The sequence below is a fragment of the Pleurodeles waltl genome, chromosome 3_1 (assembly GCF_031143425.1).
Source record: "Pleurodeles waltl isolate 20211129_DDA chromosome 3_1, aPleWal1.hap1.20221129, whole genome shotgun sequence".
NCBI lineage: Eukaryota > Metazoa > Chordata > Amphibia > Caudata > Salamandridae > Pleurodeles > Pleurodeles waltl.
The window spans coordinates 961,556,801-961,584,187 of record NC_090440.1 but is presented as its reverse complement, the minus strand read 5'-3'; positions in this window follow the sequence as shown (position 1 = coordinate 961,584,187).

Here is a 27,387-nt window from a genome sequence, read left to right as displayed (position 1 = left end):
GAGGAACGGGGGAAACGCATAAGTCTGTTCCCGTCCCCAATCCTGAAGGAAATCGTCCACCGCCGTCGCCCCGGGGTCTGGATGCCAGCTGAAGTACTGTGGTAGGAGGGCATTCCACCTGGACGCAAAGAAATCCACTGAGCAGGGACCCCAGTGCTTCATGAGTGCGAGGAATACCACTCTGTCCAGCCGCCAGTCGCTGGAATCCTCCAGGAATCTGGAGTTCCAGTCCGCTAGGGTGTTCTGGGAGCCCGGAAGGTACTCCGCCGTCACCAATATCTGTCGTTGGAGGCAGAAGTGCCAGAAGTCCTTCGCCATCTCTGCAAGAGCCTTCGAGCGGGTACCCCCCAAACGTTTCACATACTGCACCGCCAATATATTGTCCATTCTTAAGAGAATGCAGCAGGAGACTCTGTCCAGCATCAGTGACTTGATGGCAAAGGAACCCGCTAGGTGCTCCAGGCAGTGGATAAGAAGGCTGAGCTCCCGCTGGGTCCAACGTCCCCCAAAGGAGATGTTCCCACATCGAGCCCCCCAGCCATAGCGGCTGGCGTCCGATTCTATCACGAGGTCCGGGGAGGCTCCGAAGATCGCCCTGCCGTTACATGACTCCATGTGGTCCAGCCACCACTGGATCTTTGTCCGCGCCTCCTGGGAGAGTGTTATCAGTTCGGAGTACGTGAGACCGCGTCGTAGATGATGAGCCTTCAGACGCTGCAGGTCCCTGTAATGAAACGGGCCCGGAAAGAAGGCCTGTATCGAGGAAGAGAGGAGTCCCATTACTCTGGCCAATTGTCGGAGTGAGATTCTGTTGCGCCTCAAGACCTTTCGACAATTCCTTCTTGATTTTGGCTATCTTCGAGCCCGGGAGACTGAGGGTGGCCGTCTGGGAGTCGATAAGGAAACCCAGGAAGGTCATGAACTGGGATGGAAGAAGGTCCGACTTCTGGGCGTTTATCACAAACCCCAGGTCTTGGAGGAGCTGAATAGTTGTGTTTGCATTGGACACTAGGCACGCACGAGACTGGTCCATCAGCAGGATGTCGTCGAAGTAGATGATCAAACTGATCCCCCGCGACCGAAGGTACTCCACCACTGGTTTGAGCAGTTTCGTGAAGCACCAAGGTGCCGACGACAGGCCGAAAGGCAGGGATGTAAACTCGAACACCTGATTCCTCCAGATGAATTGCAGGAATCGGCGATGAGGGGGGAAAATCGGGACCGTCAGGTAAGCATCCTTGAGGTCTAGCCGAATCAGCCAATCCCTGTGCAAGAGGAGGTCTCTGAGCATGTGAATGCCTTCCATCTTGAAGTTTCGATAGACGACCCATTCGTTGAAGGCCCTGAGATTAATGACGGGCCGAAACCCTTTGTCTTTTTTTTCGACCAAAAAGAGATTGCTCACAAAACCTCTGGGGTGACGGACTGACGCGCAAATGGCTTCCTTGCTGAGAGGCAGTACCTCTTGAACCGGAGTCCCCCAGAACTCTATGTGGAACCCTGACACTATCTGGAGAACCCAGGCGTCCGATGTTAACTGGGCCCACTTGTGTGTGAATAGCTGCAGCCTCCCCCCGAGAACCTGAGGGAAAAAACGGGTAATACTCACCGTTGGCACCTCTGGGGGCGTTCGCTCCACCTCGGGCACCTCTTCTGCCTTTCCCTCTACCCCGATTGGGGAAAAAGGAGCCTTGTCTGCTGTCCCTCCATCCGTTGTTCCTTGCGGGATAGGAGATGGGGCCTTGTTGCAACGAACGGCCGGAGGAGCGACCCCTGCCTCTTCCGGCCCCTCCAAAAACCTTCCCCGGAAATATCTTTTTGATGGAGGTTTGCGCCTTATCCAGCGCTGAGAAGGTGGCAACAAATTTGCCCAACTCCTTCACAAAGGGGTCGCCAAACAGGTTCCCTTGGGCAATTGCCCCTGCTCCTGAGTTGGAGAGTTCTCCTAGCTTGGGGTCGAACTGAATGAGGAGGGATCTTCTCCTCTCCGCGGAGAGGGCACAATTAGCATTGCCCAATAGGCATACTGCTCTCTGGGCCCATCCTGCTACAATGTCCGTAGGCAGGGCAGAGTCAGTGCGTTTCGCATGCTCGGCTAGTTGGATAATCTGTGTGAGAGGTCCCAGGACGTCCAACAGCTTGTCCTGGCAACCCCTCCAGGAGCGATCAATGCCCTTTTTGGGGTCTTTCACATATTTCGCAAAAAACGTGCACATTTTTGGGTCTATCTCTGGCGTTGCCGCTACCCTGTCAGGCAGCGTAGGGCGAGGACATTCAGCCCTCAGCCGGGCCCTGACCTCTTTATCAAGAGGCTGCCTGATTTTACTGGCGTCATAATCCGCCACTCTCTTCTCAGGGCGCCACTCCGAGGAACTAGAATGATAAATGCCCTCAGGTTGAAACATATCAGCATCGGAGTCCTCAGCCTCCTGTGGGTCGGATAAGTTAGAAGTTGGACACCACAGACGCCCTGAATCCTGTCCCTCTTCCGAGGAAGAATCCTCTTCTGTGTCCCCCTCAACCCGCTGAGGTGACCCGACCTCAGGGTCTAATATGTGGTGAGCCACCTCACCGGTCTCTCCGGTGTCAGAACCCTCCCGGAAGGGTGGTCGCTTGAGCATGCTCGCACTGTTATGGAAAGCTTCTGTAAGGATGTCAAAGCCCTCCAGGTGCCCCGTGTCACGCTTGCGGATTTACCTGGGGGCCGCCGTATTCTTAAGGTCAGTCCCCGTCCCCCCCGCATGACAGTCCCCTTAAAGACGTGGTCCGAAAGTTTGGCCACGCAATCCCTCAAGGGGGCCAAGGCCCTAGTAATGGCCTGTGTAAGGAGGACATCCACCTCAGGGGAAAAAGTCTTCTGAGAGGTGCCCTCCTCTGGGGACAGGGTGGGGTAAGTATCATGGTCCTGCAAGGACTGCATGGGGAAACACAGAAAGGTTCTAGACAGGAGAAAACCACTCTCTTAAATATATATATAGAGGGAAGCCCCCGCACTCCTGTCAACCGATGTAGAGACAAACGTCTCAGCGCGCAATCCGTGGTCGCTGCGCTCCTCCAAAGGAGTACTTTAAGGCCAACCGCAAAGCAGTGTCACTGCGGGGTTGGTGGGTTCACGGTGAGCTGTAGGCCCACTGAGAACCCTAGCGCGTTACCCTAAATGGATCGAGCGCTTAATGTGTCTCAAATCGCTAAGAGAACGCTTCGGGCACCGGAGCGCGCGAAAAAGAGCCCTCTGGTGGACCCGACGTAGATTCAAAAGAAATCTGCGCTCGGGCGAAGAAAATGCCTACCGCGCGGCGTGGTTGCTAAGCAGCCAACAACAACAGAGAAAAACACTTGCAAAAGCAGTCAGAACCACAACGTTTTCCACAAATACAGAATAAAATCGCTCTCTCAACTCAGAGGCAGTAAGTGAAGCACTTAACTGACGAATGAGCAGTGAAGAAAGAGGAAGGACACCGACAGGGACTGATATATATATACGGGCTGTCGGATAGTGTTATGATTGGACATTGGTTGCCATGGTGACGTGTCCCATGGGTGTTGTAGTTTCTTTTCTTTGTTGCACTTTGAACTTGCTGTTAATAAAAAGTGAAGAAAGATAAGGCATAATCCTCGCCTCCGGTCCTGACATAGAATTAGCTTCCTGACTCCACGGTGCTGTGGCCGCAGTTAGTTTTTAATTACCCTTTCTTTCTCTTACACTGCATTCTTGCACCGTGGAGTCAGGAAGCTAATTCTCTCTCTTGTTTACCTTTCCTTACAGGACTAGGGTCTTGTATCAGACCGCATCTCTATATAGACGTGATATAAGGTATGCCTTTTGTAGTGTACAGCACGTGATACTTGTGACGTTTACACCTTGTGGCTTTCCAGTGATTATGACATTATTGCTTTCTACATTGTAGTGTTTGAGCTTGTATACATGCCCTCTTAGACCGAATGTTGCAAATACGTGGTGCACCATATGCAACGGTAATCCTTTTGTCTCTCTACCCTCGTGAGCCTAATTCTGTATGCACTATCTACCTAATATAGATACTGAGGACTCCTTCATTCACGTTGACGAATAATATGGGTCTTCACTGACATTGCTATATTTCAAAGTGGTGTTCCGGACCCAGCACTACTGGGTGTCTTAATCCTTCATGTTTTGACACCTTTTTATCGCCCACCTTTGTTTGTGTATTCCCTTTTTTACTTTTTCCCTCTTTTCTTTCCTCTTTTCCTCCTTACCTATCTCTTAAGAGAATATACAGGATCTTAATTTATTCACAAGTAATTTTCTGGATTTTTCTGTTTTCATGATGCCTTGTCTGCTTGCCACCTTTTGATTGAACAATATAAACTACCATTCATTGTGAGGCCTCACATCGAACCGTATGTATGATGGGATGTTACTCTCTTTACATATTAATACATTTCTTCATATGATTCTGTATGGTATTACTTTTAATTATGGAACATATTGATGTGTGGACATCTTTATTATGGTTGCTTTTGACCTTTTTTTGTGAAAATGTGTTTCTTATTGGCATTGAACAATGACTATGGCATATGAATGGATGTGGCTTTATAGGCAAATGTTAATGGGTGCCACTGCCACTATAAAATGCTTAACAAAATATTTTGAACTACATGGTTAACATCTATACTGCAGGCACAAGCAATATACTGTATTGTACTTACCTGGTAATAAAAAGAATTCTAGCTTATGCGTCAAGAATTTTCAATTCTATTAAGGACACGAAAGCGAGGATTATGCTATCTCTTTCTTTACTGTCTTAAAATAGCAGCCAATCAAATACAAATAAAAAAAAACTATACATCCCATGATGCCTCACATATTGTCACATGGCCCAATCACCAAGCATGACCTCTGTCCATAGGACTCTTGACCCTCGACGTCACTTCCTCTTTCTTTGGTCAAATCAGATACAGTTCAAATTGAAAATGAAACTTCTTACATCAGACTAGAAATTCAGGAATCAGGAACATCCACTCCCACCGGATAATAAGAACTTGAAGAATCCAACTCGAAGGGAAAAACAGTCCCAAGAAGTAGCTTATGCATGAAACTTTTCATGAAGTTGTGAGAATTCAGGAGTTCTTCTGCTCAGAACCTATAAATAATAGAACAGGTAGGTAATATCCAAAATAAATTTAATACATTTCAATAAAATTGATATCCATATAAATGATATTAAAATTGGGTGGGTAAAAAACAATAAATCATCAACTTCAACAGTTAATTTTTTACTCAATAACAATTGTTCCTAAGGGTGGGATAATCCTCGCCTCCATGTCCTTAATAGAATTGAAAATTATTGACGCGTAAGCTAGAATTGTTTTTATTCTATGTCAGGACCGGAGGCTCCGATTATGCTAGTTTAAAGCTGCTCCATTACTACAGATGCTACATCCAACACAGGTTTGTAATAAAACTTACTAAATGTATTTTCTGAAGACCAATCCGCAGCCTTCATAATGTCTTTCAAGCTGGAACCCAGAGCATATGATTTAGAGACCATAGCTCCTCTAGCAGAATGAGCTCCAAAATGATTGGTATCTATACCCGCTTCATTCATTAACCATCTCATCCATCTAGCTATAGTAGCTGAAGGAACTGGTTTAAAAGGCTTTTGTAAAGAAATTAACAATTGTCCTTTAACATCTTGTCTAAACTCTTCTGTAACAGCTTCATACTCCTTTAAACATTGAACTACACATAACTTAGAATTGACAGGATACACTGGATATGATACTGACCTGTAATTCGTTTTAGTCCTTCTTGTCACCGTAAAGGTAACTCCATCATGGGAATATACTCTACCAGCTAAGTCTAGCGCCCTGACATCTGACACACTCTTGCAAGAGATGAGACATAAAAGCATGGTCAATTTAGCCGAAAGCTGTTTGCGAGACAAACACCTATTGGCAGGCCAAGAATCTAAGAATTTTAAAATAACATTTACATCCCATAACACTGAATATTTTGCTTGAGGAGGTTTAGAGAGACGTATACCCCTCAGCAATTTACAAATTAAAGGATGTTCTCCTACAGGTTTACCTTCAAAATGTATATGCCCCGCTGAAATGGCTGACCTAAAATTATTGATCGCCGATATGCTAAACATGAACTTGCTAATTTCGCTAGGAAGTTAATGATCAACTCAAAATGTGCTTCCACCGGATTGGCACCTCTTTCATCATACCAACTATTCCATCTGCGCCAGGCTGATTCATATCTTTTATGGGTACTACCGGCCCAGGATTGTTTAATGTAATCCGCAGCTTGGTTGCGAAATACCTGGGGTACTCCATCTTGACCTGAAATAAACCAAGCTAACAGAGTCAACTTCCCTGACGAGATCATTGGATGTTGAAGGCTCTCCGGATTCAGAAGAAGATTCCGACGAGGAGGGATGAGAAGAGGAGAGGCACAAGCTAAATGTAGAGCTATAGGGAAGCAAGGTTGTGCTCTCCAGAAGGGTGTCACCAGAACAATCTCTGTCTTCTGTCTCCGAACCTGAGACAACACCCTGGCAATCATCAGAAATGGTGGAAATGCATAACCCCGAAACTGAGACCAGTCCTGGGGAAATGCATCCGTCTTCATTGCACAGGGATCTGGATGCCAACTGTAAAATTTTGGAATCTGAAAGTTGAGGTGAGAGACAAACAGGTCTACATCGCAACTGCCCCATTCCTTGATTATCTGAGAGAAAATCATTGGATCCAGTTTCCAGTCGCTGGAATCTGTCAGATATCTGGAATTCCAGTCCGCTATAATGTTCTGGTCTCCCGGCAGATATTCCGCTATAACCCTTAGGCGCTGTGTCAGACAATAAGGCCAAAAATCCTTGTCAATCTCTGCCAAAATTCTGGATTTCATCCTCCCCAGTTTGTTGACATACCTCACTGCTGAGACATTGTCCATCCGGAATAGTATGTAACAATCTGTCTCCTGAGGGGAAATACTCTTTATGGCAAAGGAACCCGTAAGACGTTCCAGGCAATTGATGTGTAAAGTTTGTTCCCATTCCGACCATCTACCTCCTGTCACTAGAGAGTTGCAACGGGCTCCCCAACCCCAACGGCTGGCATCGGATTCGATCACCACCTCTGGGTGAGACCCGAAGATCGCTCTGCCATTCCAGGCTTCCATATGATGAAGCCACCATTGAATCTCCGATCTTACCTCAACAGTCAATGGGATCTGTTCCGAGTAACTCAGACCCTGTTGCAGATGTCTGATTTTGAGTCTCTGTAGAGCCCGGTAATGTAAAGGGGCAGAGAAGATCGCCTGAATAGATGAGGCTAACAATCCCACTACCCTGGCTATGTTCCTTAAAGAAACTGTCGGGCTGGTCAGAATCGACCTCAATTCCCTGATGTTGCAAATTTTTGAGAGGGAAGAAGAAGCTGACATAGGATTGAATCTATCCGAAAACCCAGGAATTCTATCACCTGAGTCGGTTTCAACAATGACTTCTGCACATTCATAAGGAAACCTAAATCTTGCAGAAGACTGGTGGTCCAGTTCAAATGAGACAGAAGGACCTGGGGAGACTGAGCCATCAGTAAAATATCGTCTAGGTATATGATCAATCGGACTCCCTTGGCTCTTTGCCATTCCATCACAGGTCTCAGTAGCTTCGTGAAGCACCAAGGGGCTGATGACAGACTGAACAGGAGAGCAAGAAACTCTAGACACTGGCCTTTCCACTGGAATTGGAGAAATCTCCTGTGAGGAGGAAAAATTGGAATCAACAGATAAGCATCTTTTAGGTCCAGACGGACCATCCAATCTCCTTCTAATAGAATATCTCTCAACATGTGAATGCCCTCCATCTTGAAATGCCTGTACATAATCCAATGATTGAAATCCTTTAAGTTCAAGACTAATCGATGTCCTCCCCCTTTTTTGTCTACTACAAAAATAGGGCTGAGAAAACCGTAAGGGTGAGGGGAGGAAAACTGTACGACACCTTTTTCTAATAAGGTCTGGACCTCTTTGTCTATAAAAACTTGATTTGCTAGGGAAAAACACATCTGAAGAGGAGGATTGTGTTGTTTGGGCGTACTGATAAATTCTAGGTGAAAACCCATGACCGTTTGGAGAATCCATGGATCTCTGGTGATCTCTCTCCAATTTCTTAAAAATAATGCCACTCTGCCCCCAAGTTGTGACCTGAGAAAAATGAATAATGCTCACATGCGAAACTTGTGTCCTGTATGGCTCCTTGTTGCCCTCTGCGAGGGCCTCTGCGGAAGCGAGAGCGTCCTCCTCTGGGACGAGTGGGGTAGAAGGTGGAGTCCTGCTCACCATACCAACCTCCTTTACCTCTGGGGTAATAGTTCTGAGAGGACTATTGAATGTTCCTCGGCCGGGCATGCGTCCTCCGGAACGACCGGCCCTGACAAAAAGGCCCCATCTAAAAACTTTTTTGAGAGACATCTGGGCCTTGTCTAGTGATGAAAAGGTGGAACAGAACTTGGCCAGATCCTTAATAAATGAGGACTCAAAAAAAGTCCCTCAGCAGAAGGACCCACTTCAGAAGATGCTAAATCTGCCAGCATAGGATCGATGCACATCAGGATAGATTTCCTGCGCTCGGAAGATATGGCGCAATTAGTGTTTCCTAGTTGACAAACGGCTCTTTGGGCCCAACCGATAAGGACATCTGTGTCTACTGGAGATCCTGATTCTTTAGCCAGGTAAGCCATCTCAAGAATCTTAGTCAAAGGACCGGAAAGGTCCAAAAGCTTGTCCTGGCAACTACGCCATGATCTATCTAAACCTTTTTTAGGATCTTTAGCAAACTTCTTCATAAATGTAACCATAGTGGGGTCTATTTCTGGGTTTATCAGAGACTTTACCCTCTAAATCCGGTCTGGGGCACTCAGCTCTCAATCGAGACCAGACCTCTTTATCGAAACTTTTGCTAATGTTAGACTGCACATATTGGGCCACCTCAGGAGGAGGAACCCAATTGGAAGCTCTGGGGTGCATAATTTCCGTGGGATCAAAGTCTAAAACATGACAAGACGGCACACCCTTCTTTGCTTTCTTACTGGGAACTGGATGTTCTGAGTCATCCGAAGCCCCGGAAGACTAATCTTTATCAGAGGAGGAAAGAGAGAAGGAAATATCCTTTTTTGAACTATAGTTATGTTCTCCACTATGCTTCTTGCGCAGTTTATCAAAGGCGTCGGCGTGAAGTCCACTAATATCCGTGTTAGCCTCTTCCAAATTTTTTGCTTTTGCTTTTGCCTTTTTTCCCTTGGGCTGAGGTTGTTAACCTTGGGAGCATGCATAGTCAAAAAGTTGTCCTGAAAAGGGTCCCAAGGCTTGCAATAGAGCATCATTCACGGATTGCTGGACCCTAGTATCAAGGGCTTCCACTAAATTAACTTCTAATTGGTTCCCCAGTTCTTCTGTGTAATATTCAGTCTCTTGATTATCCCACTGAGCCATGTTATAAAGTAGCAAGGGAAAATATATATTCAATAATATAATGTTAAAGTAGATGATATATATCTATCTTAAATCTTTTAATATCCTTTTAATAACCTTTTAATTGAAAGAGGGGAGTGCAAAGACCCCAAATCCGGCAAACAAATATAAGCCCACTATAAAACGTGGAGGGAGCTGCCTGATGGAAGTCTAAGCAGAAGCCTGATAAAGATTTTACAACACACGTTTTTGTTAAAACAAACGGGGCGTCTGGGAGCACTTAACAGATTAATTATCGTGTGCCCTGGCACACGCGCGCAGCAACCCGACGAGCCGATCACTCAGAAGTTAAACTGAGGATCGGTTCGGAGACGAGGTGTGCGCGTGTGCGCACGAGGGCAAACAACAGAGGAAAGACTGCGTGGAGCACACGCAGTAAAGCTCCCACTCCCGCTCCACTGAAATCGGGCAAAAATGAAAAATCAGTAAATACTGATAAAAACAACAGCGCGAGACGTGCTTGAATAAACACATAAAGTGCGTTAGATCGCGACGCTGCACAAACACAAAACAGGCATAAAATCCCACTGAAATCATGCACAAACAAGTATAAGTAAAATTTGAAGCACTTATCTGCTGCGAAGCAGCAAAGAAAGAGGAAGTGACGTCGAGGGTCAAGAGTCTTATGGACAGAGGTCATGCTTGGTGATTGGGCCATGTGACAATATGTGAGGCATCATGGGATGTATAGTTTTTGTTTATTTGTATTTGATTGGCTACTATTTTAAGACAGTAAAGAAAGAGATAGCATAATCGGAGCCTCTGGTCAGGACTTAGAATTGTGCATGCTGTCTCCTTAACAGTAATATGCTGCTTGAAAATGGGCCATTTAAGTTCTGTGTTGGAGTTTTCTTTCTTTTCTCGCAGTTGGGTCCTCCACATTCTATCTGAATCCGATTTTCATTATTAATTCTATTAATTCCTTTCTTTCTTGACACGGGCACATTTGAATCATGGTTCAATACGGGATTCTTGTGTCTTTACGGATCTTGCTGAGAGTGCCATTGTTACAGGGACACCGTAAGGAAGACGACTGGCAGCCAGGGGGTTCCAATGTATATTTTCTTTATTAGTTAGTGTTGGTTTATTGTTTTGTTTGTTTCCTTCTGTTTTGTAGTTTATGGTTTCCTTTTCCTGTTCTTCTTTGAGGGCTCATGAGGTGTTCATCTTCTTCTTTCTCCTTCTTCCAGATGGTATCTCAGGAGGCACATGGGGGAAAGAAGAAGAAAAGGATAACTGTTGGTGAATGGGTAAGTGGGTAATTGACACCTGGGTATTTGGGTCCCACTGATCTAGGTTGTACATAAGTCTGATTCACCACACTTTGACTGCCCCCGGAATCCATAAGTATGTTCCTCCTCTCCTTATTTACCAACATGGAGGTGGTTCTCTGCTACTAGCTTTCCTTGTCTTCTTTCTTCTCTTCCATCTTCTATTCTGTTTTTTTTCTGTCTCTGTCCCTGTTTCTGGGGTATCTTTTCCTACCCATTTTCTATTATTTTCCCCTCTCAGATTTTGAAAACAACAAAAGGGAGAGAAAATAAAATAAAATGTAAAAAAATAAAATGCTTTCCAAACAAAACAAACTAAGGGGGTTATTACAACTTTGGAGGAGGTGTTAATCCGTCCCAAAAGTGACGGTAAAGTGACGGATATACCACCAGCCGTATTAAGAGTTCCATAGGATATAATGGACTCGTAATACGGCTGGTGGTATATCCGTCACTTTACCATCACTTTTGGGACGGATTAACACCTCCTCCAAAGTTGTAATAACCCCCTAAGAGTCTGACATCATTCTTTACTGTCTTTGCTTTGTACTTCCTTTCCAGTGGCGTAGCGTGGGTTGTCAGCACCCGGGGCAAGGCAAGTAATTTGCGCCCCCTAACCCGTGGATTTTAGCACTCGAGTCTCTTCCCCAGATGTTGCGCCCGGTGCGGCCGGCCCCCCCTGCACCCACCACGCTACGCCACTGTTCCTTTCGGTATTGTCGCTGTACAGCCGTGCTTGTAGTATATGCTGAGCTTGTTAGGTAAAAACCCCTGTTGCCATACCCTAAACTAAAATGAAAATAAAACAGCACTAAACATTCAGCCGTCCTTTACTCCGTTTTGCCGCCTCCCACCAGTTCTGAGGTTTCTATTCCCTTGTCCTATTTAGGACCGTACCTGGCAGAGCCACGCTCTTCCCAGAGCGTGGCCGGTATGCTGGTCTTGCCGCCTCCTGTTCCTCCACCTGGACTCTGGAATGGAGAATAGGCCAACGTTGTTGCGTTCCTACTGCTGGGCCTGGTGTCTTCTCCGTTGGTGCCGTTTCGAATGGCACGTCGTTTGTGACTGCGGTGTCCGCCGCTTTCCTCTCCTGGGCGCCCTTCTGAGGTGGTGTTCTTGCTGGTGCTGCCGCTGCCCGCCGTTGTCGTCCCGAACCATCCCGATAGGGATTTAAAATCCCCTCCCTCGACTGGATATGCTGCCTGATTGGGTGGCGCCTGCATTACATCCGGGTCATGTACGCTGGACGTGATGATGTCCACGGGGCACTGCTGGGCCGGCTCATTGTCGGTCGGCCCGTTATAGCCATGCTTTAGCATGTCCTGTATGTTGTCAGCCTTGAAAAAGCCTCCGGCTTCCAAGCAAGGAGGGGGCAAAACATGTTGGCTGTCTTTCACTGGGAGTTTGTGTGCTAATTTTGAATACCTATCTGCACTGATTTAAATTCATATTAACTTCATGCAGTACTTGTTATATTTCTAATCAAGATTGGGATTATCCCTGGAGTTACTTACTACTTCCAACAGTTTTGTCTTTAATGGACCCTAGGTATGCCCCTCTGACTGGTGGGTTCTTCGAGTGAATGTCTACAAACTGTAGTGCGTGTCATTTCTGGGTGCTCCTAATTGTAATTAGTGGCAGAGGCACTAGGATCTAGTCAAGAGGAACATTTATTGCGAGCCTGGGAATAGAGACAAAAACCATGCTGAAAACAGTGCTGTGTAACAGTTGCAGTCAGCCACCTATTAATGGACCATCATAAAATATTTTGTCACTGATGAGCAGCAGGTGTCTAAGGCTCTTCCTGCTTCAGCTCTGTTCACAGTTTCACTTCTTCTAGGCATCTCTCTTGTGCAATGACACCTCTAGTGTTCTACTCGAAATTAAGCAGTGTACCAAGGCTAGTAGATGACAGAAGAATGTCGGCCCTCCAAAGGACTGTCAGTGACCCCTCCTTCAGGCTGAAGCATACATCCTCTTTTAGACTGATTTACAGTGCGGGCTCAGTCTGCAGAACCTGTGGTCCAATCAGCCAATCAGGCATCAGCTTACTAACTGAAACTTGAAGACTCACTAACTCCGTGTGTGCAAGGTCATGCTTACCTTTGCTAGTTGACAGTCGAATTTGGCGGCCCTGCCTCTGATGCCTTGGACCCTCACCATCTTGGTTCTGCCTGTTTGGTGAAGAAGGGTGTTCCTCTGTGCAGTGGTGCTGCTGGGTGCCTCCTTGTTTTTCCATTCTGGAGCCTAGCAGTGAGGCGATGTTCATCAGGTCTTTAGCCTCTTTAATACTGTGGATGAATGAGTCACGTTCACAGCATTATCTCTGTAGTGCGATGGACAAGAATGGTTTGTCCACCACACTAAAGCAGAAGGATTTTATTTTGGAAACAAAATAGCCAGGATGTAATGTAAGAGATTCCCTCGCATCCTTTGTTTTTTGCTTGTGTGATGCCATGTGGGCATCACACATCTGGAACTGAAAGTCCGCTAGATACCAGGACTTCATTTGGCGAGTAGTGGGAGCAGTCCCAGTGGAAAATAGTCAAGTGCACCCCCACAACTTTGTTGGTGGAGGGGAGGTAGACTGGGGGGCTCTTTACCCCAGTATGCTTCTGTGCGGGGAAAGTGTGGCAGAAAACTCACTAGACAATAGGAAAAAAAATATAAAAAAGAAGGGGTGGAGGCTGCCTCCTGGGCATCGAGCATGACCGTCATCCCCAAACGGAAGAACAGTCTTTCGACCACCCCCGGGGGATCAGAAAGCCTGCTAGACACCAGGGATATTATTTTAAAAAGGGAGGGAAGAGGTGAGGGAAGCCCACCCAGACATCGGACAGTGTCCACACACCAAACTTGGCCCAACTGTTTTTCTACTCAACCACACAGGGCAGTAACCCCACTCAGCACCAGAATTATTATTATTTTTTTAAGTTAGAAAGCTGACTTGCTTCGGACCATACCTCCTACACCGTAAAGCCCCAACAGTCTTTCTGCCTCCTTAGGTGCATGATTGGAGGATTTAACTCCCCTGACCTCTCAATCTGCCCCCTGGATAAAGGATATTTGAAAAAAAAAGGCTGCTTAAAAGCCCTGACCTGCCATCATGCCGCACTCCAACCCATAAAGATCTAGCAGTGTTTCTGTCCACTTGAGCCCTAGAGCATCCCCATGGCAAGCAAGAGGAAATTTGGATTCTGTTGGCCGTATTTTTGACATATGAGTCTGCAAAGAAGGGGTAAATCCTAATTTCCTCTCACTTGCCATGGTGAATTTCCTTACTGTTCAGGCTTTGGGTCAGCTGGCAACCAGGGAACTATACTAACCTTGGACTTTTCTAAAACCTAGAGACGCAAGTGAATATATGATAGTGTTGCTTGCATGGATCTATCTGTTTTCTTACCTGGAATACCCTGCTAACATCAAACTTTGGCTAAAATCACTCATTTTCCCCGTTTCTGAGGTGCAACGGTCTGATATCTGCAGAGATCCACAAAAGTCCTACCAACTTTCACTCCCACACCTCTCCCAATAAAAATGGTACCCCATCCCTGAAAGCTGGGAAGATGGTGATCTTAGTACACAAAACCTTCTTTGATAACAATTTTAGAAAAAAGAACATATGCTTTCTTGCACTGCACTTTCCCCCCCCAATTAAAAAAAATAATTAAAAAACAAAATCTTGTCTGGAAAACTTGTCTTGAAAAAATTTATGAAGGTGTGAGTGCCTCAAACATCAAAAAGAATGCTCAGCACTTTTGGTGGATGTTGGGTTGTTTTGGGGGTGCGTAAGGGGCCAACAGCTATTGTGTTAATCCAGGCTTTGAACCTTTGGGGGGAATTAAGCTGACAAGGTGTCCCTTGATAGGTTAAGGGCAACTTGGTCACAGGCTACAACTCGTGTACTTGGAGAGTGAGAGAGTATTAGCTGATTCATGAACTGGAAGACCAATGGGTGAGTGTCCTGACAGTCAAGGTAATCTTTGACGTGTTTGCAGATTTCATTCATCCATATGAACATTTTTTGTGTTATATCGCCCTATTGATCACTTGCAGCCTGTAAACGTCAGTCTCCGACGAAAAGTCGCTGTTCTTTGGCTCCTTGTTCTCTGATATATAGGATATGTTATGGACCTCAGGCCAACGGGAACCAGTGCACTCTCGGGCACAGACCACCTGCCTGACAGAGGCATCCCTCAGCACATACCTGCCAAGTGCCTCTCACCGAGACTCGTGTGACACTTTCACCCAGTCCTGGCTTTTTAACCAAAAGCATGATGCATGCTGGAATTTTTCAGCCAGTACTTATAATGCTAATGCAAAACCACATTCCTCAGGCTGCAGTGTTCTTTCGTATAATAAGTGAAGACTGACTGACTGTGTGGTACATGGCAGGAGGCCACTTGGCAACGATGACTGCGCTGCTGTTACCTTTCATAGTGATAATATATATTTCATAGTGTGAACTCACTCAAGTCCCAAAAACAGCGCATAACAGATTTTATCTTTATCCAGCTCAACAGTACTTATTTTATCAATTCCAGCTGGTGAAAGTCTAAGGGCCCAGTAGCGCAACATAAGCCCCCGCAGAGCCCGTGCTCCATGGGCCCCCCTCTGCAAAAGCAGTAGGTGGTGGGCTGGAGAGGGGTGCCCCTTCCATGTACTTTGCAGGTGGGGCCCCCAAGTTTTGTTACGCCACTGCAAGGGCCTGATTTAGTTAGATATTGGTGGATGAGTTACTCAGTCACAACGGTGAGAGATATCCTGTTCGCCGAATTCTAAATCCTGTAGGGAATAATAGGATTTAGATTGTGGCGGATGGGATAGCCATCACCATTGTGATGGAGTAACCCATACGCCAATATCTAAATCAGGCTCTAAGTCACTTCCTACTCAGCGCGAATCTGGGGCCTATCGATTAACCACATTGTGCTGCAACAAGTGATTCGAAGTTGTGCTCTACCTTACGTGTCTGCAAGTGAGTGGGTAGATTTGAGCAGCCCAAACACACTGAAATGACTCATTGCAATTTAGAAGAATAATCTAGGATATTTTCTAAAGCATTTATTTCTGTTTTTATTAGGGTTGTTCCAAGCTCTTGCAACTTCGGCCATGATTTAATGTGACCAGTAGCTAGGCACAACTTTTGGCAAACATTTGTTTTTGGGCTAAGTACCTTAGATGCATCAGAAATCAAAGATGACAGCAGGGGAGGTGAGGCACTGGAACGAAAGTGATTCGTTGGGTTCCTTACTGCCAGGGGAGGTGATGCATTGGTTCCTTACTGTCGCAAGGAGGTGATGCATCAGTTCCTTACAGTCAGGGGAGGTGATGCGTCGGTTTCTGGACATGCAGCCTCGGTTCCTTACTGTGGTGCGGTGTTGATGAAGAAACTGGGGCCCAGGGACAATGCGTCAAAAATCCACATACGCTGTGTTGGTATACAGTGGGAAAGCAGGTGCTGTGTTGATTCTGTAGCAGCAGTGCATAGTTTTACAGCAGCGCTGTGAGTCGGTGCGTGGATTTTTTCCTTAAGATCACCAGAACTCACTTCCAAGGGCCCAATGCACTAGATGTGGCACCACTTGGCAAGTGAGGACTCTCAGCAACAGAGCCCTGGGTCTGGCAGGTGAAGTCTTTGATGGCTTTGAGACCTCTTAACAGGGGACAAGCTCAACTCAAGCCCTTTGAGAACCTTTGAAGCAGGATGTAGAAAGCAAAGTCCAGTCCTTTTACTCCCAGAACATAAACAGCAAGCAGCGGGCCAACACAACAAAGCAATAGGCAGAGTGGCAGTCCCCTTTACAGCATCCAGTTCTTCTTCCTCAGTCCGGAAGTGCTCTACCTATGTGGTGTCATAGGTCTAGTACTTATACTTATTTCTATCTTTGAAGTAGGCAAACTTCAAGGAGAAGTCTTTGAAGTACACAAGGCCCTGCCTTTCCCTGCCCTGGTCCTAGACACACTCAAGGGGGTTGAAGACTGTTTTGTGTGAGGACAGGCACAGTCCTATTCAGGTGCAAGTGTCAGCTGCTCCCACCACTCTAGCACAGGAGGACCCATCAGCCTGGTGATAGGCCATCAGGAAATGCAGGATACACCTCAGCTCCCTTTGTGTGACCGTCTAGAGTGAATGCACAAACAACCCAACTGTCATCCTGACCTAGATGTGTATTTGGCAGACAGACAGAGGCAGAAAGAATGGTTAAGCAAGAAAATGGCCACTTTCTAAAAGTGGCATTTTCAAACTTACAATTCAAAAGCCAACTTCACCAAAAGATGCATTTTTAAATTGTGAGTTCAGAGACCCAAAACTTTATATCTCTATCTGCTCCCAATGGGAAATTACACTTAAAAGATATTTCAAGGCAATCGCCTTGTTACATTATGGGAGAGGTAGGTCTTGCAATAGTAAAAAACAAAATTAGTAGTATTTCACTAACAGGGCATTTAAAACACACTAGTACATGTCCCACCTTTTAAATACACTGCACTCTGCCCATGGGGCTGCCCTGGGCCTACCTTATGCATGGCGTACAGGTAATAAAAGGGAAGGTTTGAGCCTGGCAAGTGGGTGCACGTGCCAGGTCGACATGACAGTTTAAAACTGCACACACAGACACTTCAATGGCTGCCCTGAGACATGTTTGCAGGGCTATTCATGTGGGTGGCACAATCACTGCTGTAGTCCCACAAGTAGCCCTTGATTTACAGGTCCTAGGGACACCTTATGCACTATACTAGGGACTTACTAGTAAATCAAATATGCCAATCATGGATAAAACAATCACCAATACAATTTAGACAGAGAGCATATGCACTTTTAGCACTGGTTAGTAGTGGTAAATGTCCCAGAAATCTAAAGCCAACAAAAAAGGTAAAAATAATAGGAGAAAGAAGGCAAAAAGTTTGGGGATAATCATGAAAAAGGGCCAGGTCCAACAAAATGATAACAGGTTCCATGTAAAAAAAAGTATACACCTGTGATTTTGTGTGTCGTATTTGCACCTACTAATATTTTAATTTATTTTTCATTTATAAAATGCAAATAATCAACTAAAGGTATCTTGGTGCAAAAACCTCCCAGAAACAAAGTGTCAGTAACCAAACAAGATTATTTAGAAAAAGCCAAGTTTTCAGGGATTTTCATGAAACACATCAAGGAAACTTGGTAAGGAATTGATAATGGTAAAGTGTTAAAATGCTATTCAGCTGCTTCAGAATATGAGCATCCCCCACTGGAGGACAGTTGAAATTTTGGTAGCACATTTTTAGAACCGAGCGTATGTCTGGAGAAATGGCACATAAAATTCTGCATCTGATCAAGACTTCTAGGTGCGGATTCCTTCCCTTAGAATTTTCCCCATGTCTCACACTGGATCTGGATATTTTTCATGATCAGTACTCCTGCACGCTGGGAGGGTTTGTCATTTGGCTCTGCGTATTGTTGTCTGTGCTGGAAGTGACATGCCCAGTGCCCATATAGGCACCATCTCAGCATGCTGACATCAGTTCTTATCTTTCTGCACCTGTCAGCGCAGATCTGGCAAACTACCCGTCACTATTTGACTGACCTTTTTTCAACCCTTTTGTGGAAGATTTTTGAAACTTTGGTCTTCATTTAAACACTGGCGGTAATTGCCGGCGATGGCCGCCAAAAGGTCGTCGCTGCGGCTAACATCCATCCACCATAATATGACCACAGCTAGATTTCCACCACAAGAAGGGTGGAAATCCGACTATGGCCATGCTGGCAGATGGTGTTAAGGTGGCGCTGCTACCACCAGCATTTTATGAAAAATAATATGGCCTGGTGGTGTTCTGCTGGTGGGCGCTGCTGGTGGTAGCAGCACCCCGTCCCATTGCCTGCCGGATGAACCCCTGGATTCAAGTAAGTCTGGTTTCCGACAGGGGTGGGGGATGAGCAGTGTTGTGGGGGTGTGTGCATGAATGTGAGTGTGAGCATGCATGCACATAAGTATGTAGTGTTGCTTGCGTGTGTGTGTGCATGTGTGAGAATGCGTGAATGAATGTTAATGTGAATGCATGTCTGCGTGTAAGTTTGGATGTGTGCGTGAATTAATGGATGCATGCGTGTATGAATGCGTGTATGCCTGAGTGATTGTGTGAATGTGTGGTGTGTGCCTGCAAGTGTGTGTGTATGGAAGGGATTGGAAGGGGGGAGCGTGGATGGAGGGGGGTGGAGGTTGTCTGGGGAGTGTTGGGGGTGTGGGGGTGTCCCCTACGAGTGACAGGGAAGGAGTTCCCTGTCATTAGTAGGGCCTACCGCCATGGTTTTTGTGGTGTTATGAACGCCACGAAAACCATGGCAGTAGGCAGGGTCATAATACCGCCAGCAGGACAGTAGCGGCCACTGGGTTTGAGATTGTTATCTCCAGCCCGGCGGCTGCTACTGCCATGGTTGTCGGTATGGTACATTGGCAGGTTGGCTTCAGCCAACCCGCCAGTGTCATAATGTGGCGGAGTGTACCGCCAGCCTGTTGGCGGTACTACTGCCACATTTACACCGTCCGCCGGGATCATAATGACCCCCTTTGTCTCTTGGTGTGGAAGGGATATCCACATGGACAGCTGGTTTTCAGCCCTGTGATGCCTGTCACTGGCAAAGTCTAGAGACGGATCCACATCTTGCCTGTCTTTAGTGCCTTGAGTGTGACAATGACTTGTACACTCCATGCCATGTACCCCAAGGCCATGAGGTAGCAGTCCCTCAAGCACCTTAATGCTCAACGTGTAATTTCATGACGGTCTCGATCCCAGTCAGGAGGAAGGACCTGGGATGAGTTGCAGAGCCACTCCAAGCACTTCTTGTTGCAGTCAAAGTCGTTCGGGTAAATCCCACCAACGGAACAAGAGGAAGAAGTTGAAGAGATCTTTTTCTTCGTCCCATCTGCCAAAGTCCTCCGATGAGACGAGGGAGCATTGGCGTTCGAGGCCTGGCTCTGCAGTTGAGCCTGCACCTGGGCTGTCTCCCCGAGTTTCCAGAAGCTTGCACCCCACGCAACTTTGTGATTTTTGATGCTATGCACCTCATATTTGGGTGGCCTTTCACAGCTGAAGCGCGCTTCAGGCCAGCAGGCTCGGGACGGCCCCCTACTGATCTTCCGCCGGCGGGTTCTCCCACGGTGCCTGTCGGGCCCCTTAGATCCATGGATACCTGCAACACTGATTAAGCCACCTTGGCCTTCCCTGGCTCCACTGTTGACATCCCTGGTGCCATCTGCCTGAGCAGTCCCCTTACTCATCCCAGACAATGATACGGAGTCGGATGGGCGTTGTCCAGTGCTGGTTCTGGTGCCGACAGGGGGGGGCGGCAGCCACCCAGGTCAGAGCTTGTGCCCCATTCCTTTGGGCTAGGACTTGGGGATGATTAGGAGGGGCCACTGGACCTTGATGAATATCAGGATACTTCCCTAGATATTGACTTTGTTTCTCCTCCTACCGTGGCTACAGAGGAAGGAGCCTGATTCGCCTTGGTGGTGAGGAGGGCGGTGAGGTCCTAGATATTCAGCTACCCACTGTGGCTGTTAAAACGTATGTCTTGACAGAGGTGCTACAGCCATGAGTCACCAGGTCTTAATCGTTTCTTTAAGCGAAGCCCTCACCGATATCCTACTTAGGGCCACGTCCAAGCCCAGCACATGAGCTCCTGTGACTAGGTTGATTGCCTGCCTTCATTGCCCCACTCCAGGGGATCCCAGTTTCCTCACCACACACCCCGCCCAGGAGAGCTTGGTGGTCCAAGCTTCTACTTCCAAAGTAAATTCTGTCACATTCCCTACCACTCTCATGGACAGGGAATCTAAGAGGATGGACACCTTGGGGAAGAAGATGTTCTCTTCCATCAGCCGGCACTGTTGTCAATGAACACTGCATGCCTTTTGGGCTGATACTCCCACTCACTCTGGGACTATGTTGCACTGGTGCTGCCTATGGTCTTTGAGGAGGCTCAACCCATTCTTGCTCAAGCGACTGCTGACGAGAGAGATGCAGCTAAGTTCGCCATGCACTCTGGGGTCGATACAACTGACTCGCTAGGTAAAGCAGTTTCAACCTCCATGGCATTATGGCACCACGCCTGGCTGAGGATAACTGTAGGAAAGTCCAGGCCTCACTCATTGACATGCCTTTTGATGACTCCCATCTCTTCGGAGGCAGAGCGGACTCAGCGCTGGAGCACTAAAAGGGCAGCAAGGATACAGCCAGGTCCTTGGGCATTTCTATGGCCCCTTTCCAGCTACTGTCTGCCTTCTGCTCCTTTTGTGGCTACGGAAGGAGTTCCAGTTGAATCTCTAACTAACCAGCCATCATGGCTAGCGGTCTTCTCAGTTCTTGCATGGCCAAGGGTGAGGCACCCACAGGCCTCATGGGTCAGGTAGCCAGGAAGTGCAGGTTCTCTTGGCCAAGGGAGCTGTAGAGAGGATTCCGGCATCAGAAGTAGGTCATGGTTATTACTCTTGCTGCCTTCTGGTCCCCCAAAAAGGACAGAGACCTTCGTCCTATCCTAGATATGCGCTTTCTTAATTTCTTCCTGAAAAAGGAGGAATTCAAAATGCTCATGCTTGCCTAACTACTGTCTGCCCTGGACCAGGGAGACTGGATGGTAGTGATGGACTTGCAGGATGCATAATTCCACATTTCCGTCCTTCCTGTCCACAGACATTACCTGCAGTTCATGGTGGGCCACGAGCACTTTAAATTTGCTGTGCTCACTTTTGGCCTTACCAGCGCCCTTCAAGTGTTCGCCAAGGTGATGGTGGTGGCAGCCCGTCTGCCGAGATCAGGACTGCCAATCGTCCTCTAACTTGATGACTGGCTGTTGAAGGTGGGCATCTCCCAATTCTGGACTACGGCAGACCTCCTGCACTCGTTGAGTTTCACTATTAACGTGTTAAAGCCACACCTGATGTCTTCTCAGATGCTCCCTTTCATCTGAGCTGTTCTGGAAGCAGTGCAGTTTTAGACTTATCCTCCAGAACCGTTGGTCCAGGATATTCAGACTATGATACCAATGTTTCAGCCTCTGTCCTGGATTTCACTGAGACTGACTTTGATGTTGCTGGGCCTCATGGCCTCCTGAATTCTGCTTGTGATACATGCCCATTAGCATATGTGGGCTCTGTAGTGGGACCTGGAGGTCCATTAGGTGCAGCATCAGGGAATCTCTCAAGTATGGTACAGAGATTGGCGTGCACTGCAAAAGATCTGCAGTGGTGGCTAACGAACTGCGATTGGGTCAGCAGCAGACCCCTCTTCCTTCCCCAACCAGATCTGACAGACAGATGCGCCACTCCTGGGCTGGGGCTGCAATCTGGGAGAGGGGGAGATCAGAGGACTCTGGTCTCTGCCAGAATCCAGACTCCACATCAACCTGTTGGAGTTCTGAGTGATCTGGCAGGCATTGAAAGCCTTTCTCCCCTCCATCAAGAGAAGGCTAGTGCAGATGTTCTCAGACAACACCACCTCCATGTGGTTCTGCAACAAACAATGCAGGGTGGGGTCATAGCACCTCTGTTAAGAGGCCCTGCAACTCTGGACAGGCTGGAATGTCGGTGTAGACAGGGCTCTTCGACCGCGTCTTGTGATTCCCTCAACTGGCACCGTTCGCGCGTCTCTCTCGACTCGTTTCCGCGTTCCCATGTTACCATGGGAACGCCACCGGACGCTTCGGGCTCGGATTTCCGGGACCCACAAAGAAAAGAAATGACGGACTTTAAGGAGGAGGAGTTTCGGGCGAAGCCGAAGGAGACGGAGGAGGAAAAGATGCTGAACGCCGAGGAGGAGGATAAGACGTTGAATGCCGAGAAGGAGATTTTCACCCCTGAAGCGACTCCGGAGACCCGCGAGGCAGTTTCTACTCGAACCGGAGACCTAATGGCCTACAAATCCCGCCACGACCCTAGAGGGTCATGGCTACACAAGGTACGGTCCTTCTTAGGACAGCGAGCTCATAAAAGAACTAAAAATGGACAGGGAAGGGGAGCCGGGGAAAAGAGGGGAGGGTCGGAGGTGGACCTGGGGAAAGGGAACACCAGGGCACATCTTGGGAGCACTCTGGGGCATAGCTCTGAGTGGTAAGAGTGAGAGCGTGCCGTAAAGTACCTGAAACCCACACCCCACGGCTGAGCACTTTCTTTTCTATCCCTTCACCTGTAAACCCCGAGAACCTTCCCTCCTTGCATGCCAACCCCTAAACAACACGCAAAGTACCCCACAACTGACTTACCTTTGGTATCCCCTGTATTTTTTTTCCCGGTACCCGAGGGAGACCAGATGAGTCAACGTCCACCAAGCCTAATGGAAGAGAAAAGACAAGACGGTTAAATGATAAAAGAAGACTCAACAAGGCATACGGACAGTGCAATACCTCTACATCCTTTGAACTGCACTATATTTAAATTAAATATAAATCACTCACCATACCTAAGGCTCCGACTCCTCTGTACCGCCAGTAGCCTATCACAGTCGGGCATTTCCCAGGTGGTTCAACACCTGGTGGGCTCTCTGAACTCCAGAGCAGACAAACTCAGCGGAATATGCCTAGTAGATCACAAGTGGCATATCCAAATTGAGGGTGGTGCAAGGTCTCTTTCAGCAGTGGGGAGAACCTTGGTTAGGTCTGTTTGCCACCGCTGAGAATGGGCAATTCATTAGTTCTGCACATTGGAGTTTCCAATCTGGCTTTTTCTCAGAGTCTTTTTTATCTTGAGCGGCGCTCCAGCGTCCCATATGCCTTTCTGCGAATTCCATTCCAGCCCTGTGTTTTCTAGAATATCAGGAGCAGTCCAGCCCAAGACATCCTGGTGGCTCTGGACTGGGCTCAGAGAGTCTGGTAGCTTGAGCTGTTGAGCATGTCCATCGGCCCTCCGATCAGGCTGCCCCTTTAGGAAGATATTCTATTGATAGATTATTTATCTGCTATCTATGCCTTTCTGAGGCTTCCAGATCAGCCCTGGCTTTTCATATCCCCTATTGTAAACAGGTTACTTAAAGATCTTCAGCACATTTTCCTCCAGCTCCCTTCGTTATGCCTCAGTGGGACCTCAATTTGGTTATTTCTTTTCTTAAATGCACTCCCTTTGAGCCACCTCATAACTGCCCTCTTAGGCTCCTCACAATCATGACGGCCTTTCTGGTGGCAATTACATCTGCCCAGAGAGTTCAGTGTGCTGCATGCACTGCCTTCTGAGCCTCAGCACATGTCTTTTTACTCAAACTGGTCCCTCGACTCTGGCATTCTTATTGCCAAAGGTAGTCACCCCGTTCCATGTAGGCCATTCCATGCCTACCTTTTACGCTCCACCTCATCCTTATAAGGAAGAGGCAAGACTCCACCTGCTGGACCCAAAATGAGAGTTGTTATATCTTGACTGCACACAACCATTCTGTGTGGACGATCATCTCTTTGTACGGTATGCCGTAGCCACAAACTGAAAGACCACACAGAAACAAACCATCTGCCGATAGATTGTGCTCTGCATTAAGATATGCTACGTGGTGACCAAGAAGCAACTCCTGGAGTGCTTGCGTGTTCATTCCACCAGAGCAAAGGCTGTGAACACTGCGTTAGCCTGTGGAGTTCCAGCCTTGGACAGCTGCCAGACTGCAATGTGGGCTTTACTGCACACATTCACCAAGCACTACTGCCTGGACAGTCAGGTCCGTATGGGTGTTTTGCCCATTCAGTCTTGCAGGACTTTCTACTCCAAATCGGGTTTGCAGGCCCACCTCCGGGGAGCTAGTGCTTAGGTATCTATTTTAAGGTGAGGAACCTGCGGCTAGAAGTCTCTATCAGATAAACAAGTTACTTAGCTTCAGTAACGCCTTATCTGGCTGAGACTATCTAGCCGCAAATTCCTTACCAGTCTTCACCACTCTTCAAACTTTTTTAGGTACAGGGCAGTTCTTTTTTCAGAGCCCTAGTTTCACAAACGGTGGTCCTTGTTCTTTGTATTTCCGCAATCCTGGTGTGAAAGCCGCAAAAAGAATCTGACACTAGTGCTTAGGTGACACCTAAATAGGCACCTCACATGCCACTTTCGGTGCAGACAGTGCCACGCGGAGGTGAACGAATCCACCTACCGGCTCCCAGGGGTACTGCTCATGAAAAAGGAGACTCTAAATATGGTGCACTGCAATTTTCCAGTCTAGCTGCAATAAAAGTGTTTAAAATGTTGACCTATGTGAAAAGGTAAATAGGTACATAATATGCTTCTGTTACAACAGAAAAGTCCTGTGGATAGTGATGAGCGTACACCCCTACCCTGAGTGCCCCAACTGATATCTGGATCCCTAGTACTGATTGGTTCATGAGCGAACTTAGACCAATCATGTCTGCCATGACCTACACTTGTCTCAGAGTAATATGGTCTGCTCAGACCAGGAAGGATGCACCAAGCTCTACCCTCAAAAAGTTAGAGGGCTACTACCCTTACATGGAGTTAAGTGACATGAGCACTGTGGTGCAGGTTACCTGTTATTGTGTTCAGTTGAATGAGCAAAATGAACAGGCCTTTTTCTGTGTCACTGGAGTGGGGCTTACTGGCCAACCCACATAAAGTATTGTGGCTGTGTACCTAACTCACCGTTGGCCTGCATGGAACACATGAAGCGCCGGGCAGCACATGATACTTCCCTTTGTATGCTGGGTTCCATATGTGGGCCTGTGGATGCTACTGGGCTTGGAGAGACTGGTGAGGTGAGGACTGCAACCCCCAGATAGGAATTGTGAATTGTTGAGATGGCTAGAATCTGCAGGGGTGAAGAATATAGCGTGGAGGAGGAGAGGTGGAAGTCAAAGGCTCTGCACCGGGAGCTCTGCATTGACAAGCGTCAGAGCAATAGTATTGAACAGACTACTTGTGTTGAGTATTGAGGATGCTCTGTTTAGCATCTGTGATAAATAAATACTGCTTTTTATGCTAAAGATCAGTTTTGGACTGGGCAGTCATCTTAGGTCATTGGGAGTAGTTTGAGTTATGAGTTGTCTCATATCTTGCAACTACCTCCCCCTGAAGAGCCATTTGACTGCTTGACCTGCGCTATCGCTGAGAGCCAGGTGCCGAAGGGATAGTACTTGACCTAGTTGCTTAGGACCCAAAGTAGTTTGGGCCCTGGAACATCAGGAGTAAAACCTCCACAGTTGGGCCCAGTAATTACTGCTTGCCCTGTGGCCCTATGTAAAGGGATTCTGACAGCTTCAATGTATGCACCTGATACAGAATTAACCTGTTTTTGTAGCGTAAGATTAGTATCAAGCTTAACCCCTAGATGTTTTACACATTTTACTGGTGTTTATTTCTGAGGTAATTAGGCCAAAAAGGCAGACCCATATCACAGAAGCTCCAAACAGAACTAGTATGTCCATTTTACTACCATTCAACTTTAAATTATTTCTCTGCATCCAAGCACTGTGATTTTTAAAACAGTCATGCATAAGAGGTACTTTTGAATAGGACTTCCATTGATTTAAAAAAAATATTCAGTGTCATCTATGTACATTAATACACATGGACCAAAAGACTGAATGAAGAACGCAAGAGACATCTTGTGGTATACAAAAAATGTAAAGTTGACAGCACCAACGGTTGAGAGACCCCACAAAATAAAAAAATCCTGTTGTGTAAAAATGATGTAAAAACATCTGTTGGACAAGAAAGGGTTGGCTTCTAGTATGTGAGTTTTAGATGATGGTTGATGAATACTGGTAGAGGTAATGCAAAGTTTATTAAAAGAGCCTAGGAAACCAGCGTAGCTTCTGTGTTTGCCAGTTTAGTGTCCCTTAACAGCTGACTACGTTTACCTGATTGCAGCCTGAGTGACTCCCAGGGACCAGTAGAAAGAGAGGGTTGGACAGCCTGCAAGTGGATTTTCAGAGATGATAGAGGGTCCTGCAGCAGCTCCTCTACCAGCTTTCTGAGCCAGCCCATTCCACTGCATGCAATATATAATGTTGAAGATGGGAGGACCTCTGAGTAGGACACTTTCCCGCCTTCTCAATAGCACACACCATCAGATTCCTAAGTAGCAGCCTCTTCCCTTATGGCGCCAGTAATCTTCATCGTCTTTCACAAATCAGTAAACAACCCAATTGCCCTTTCAGTGTTTTCTGCTGCAATCTTTTTTGCAACTCTTCAATCTGGTCACAACTGCCAACAGCCCTTCCATGTGCACATCCATCAAATTTGACTGCCCACCATAAAAAGCAGAGGAGTTTCTACAGTTCTTCACCCCAAAGTTCAATCGCTTCTATGTCATGACGTCCAACCTCCCCCTACCCGGTGTGCAAATCCAAAGAAGCTTGGCAACTAACTAATACCATTACAGAGGAAGATTTACTCACAATTATCATGAAAACCAAACCCTCAAACCACTTTGTAGACCCAATCCCAGGTGACACTGCCAAAGACCTTTATACTCTCATACTTAATTACTGGACACAACTGGTGAATCTCTTTCAGCCAAGAAATATTTCTTGATTGCCTCAGAATTGAAGAAGTCACCCGTGCCCTTAAAAAATCCCTCTGTAGATACTAATGCCTTAAAAACTATTGCCCAATGTCCAAGCAGCCTTTC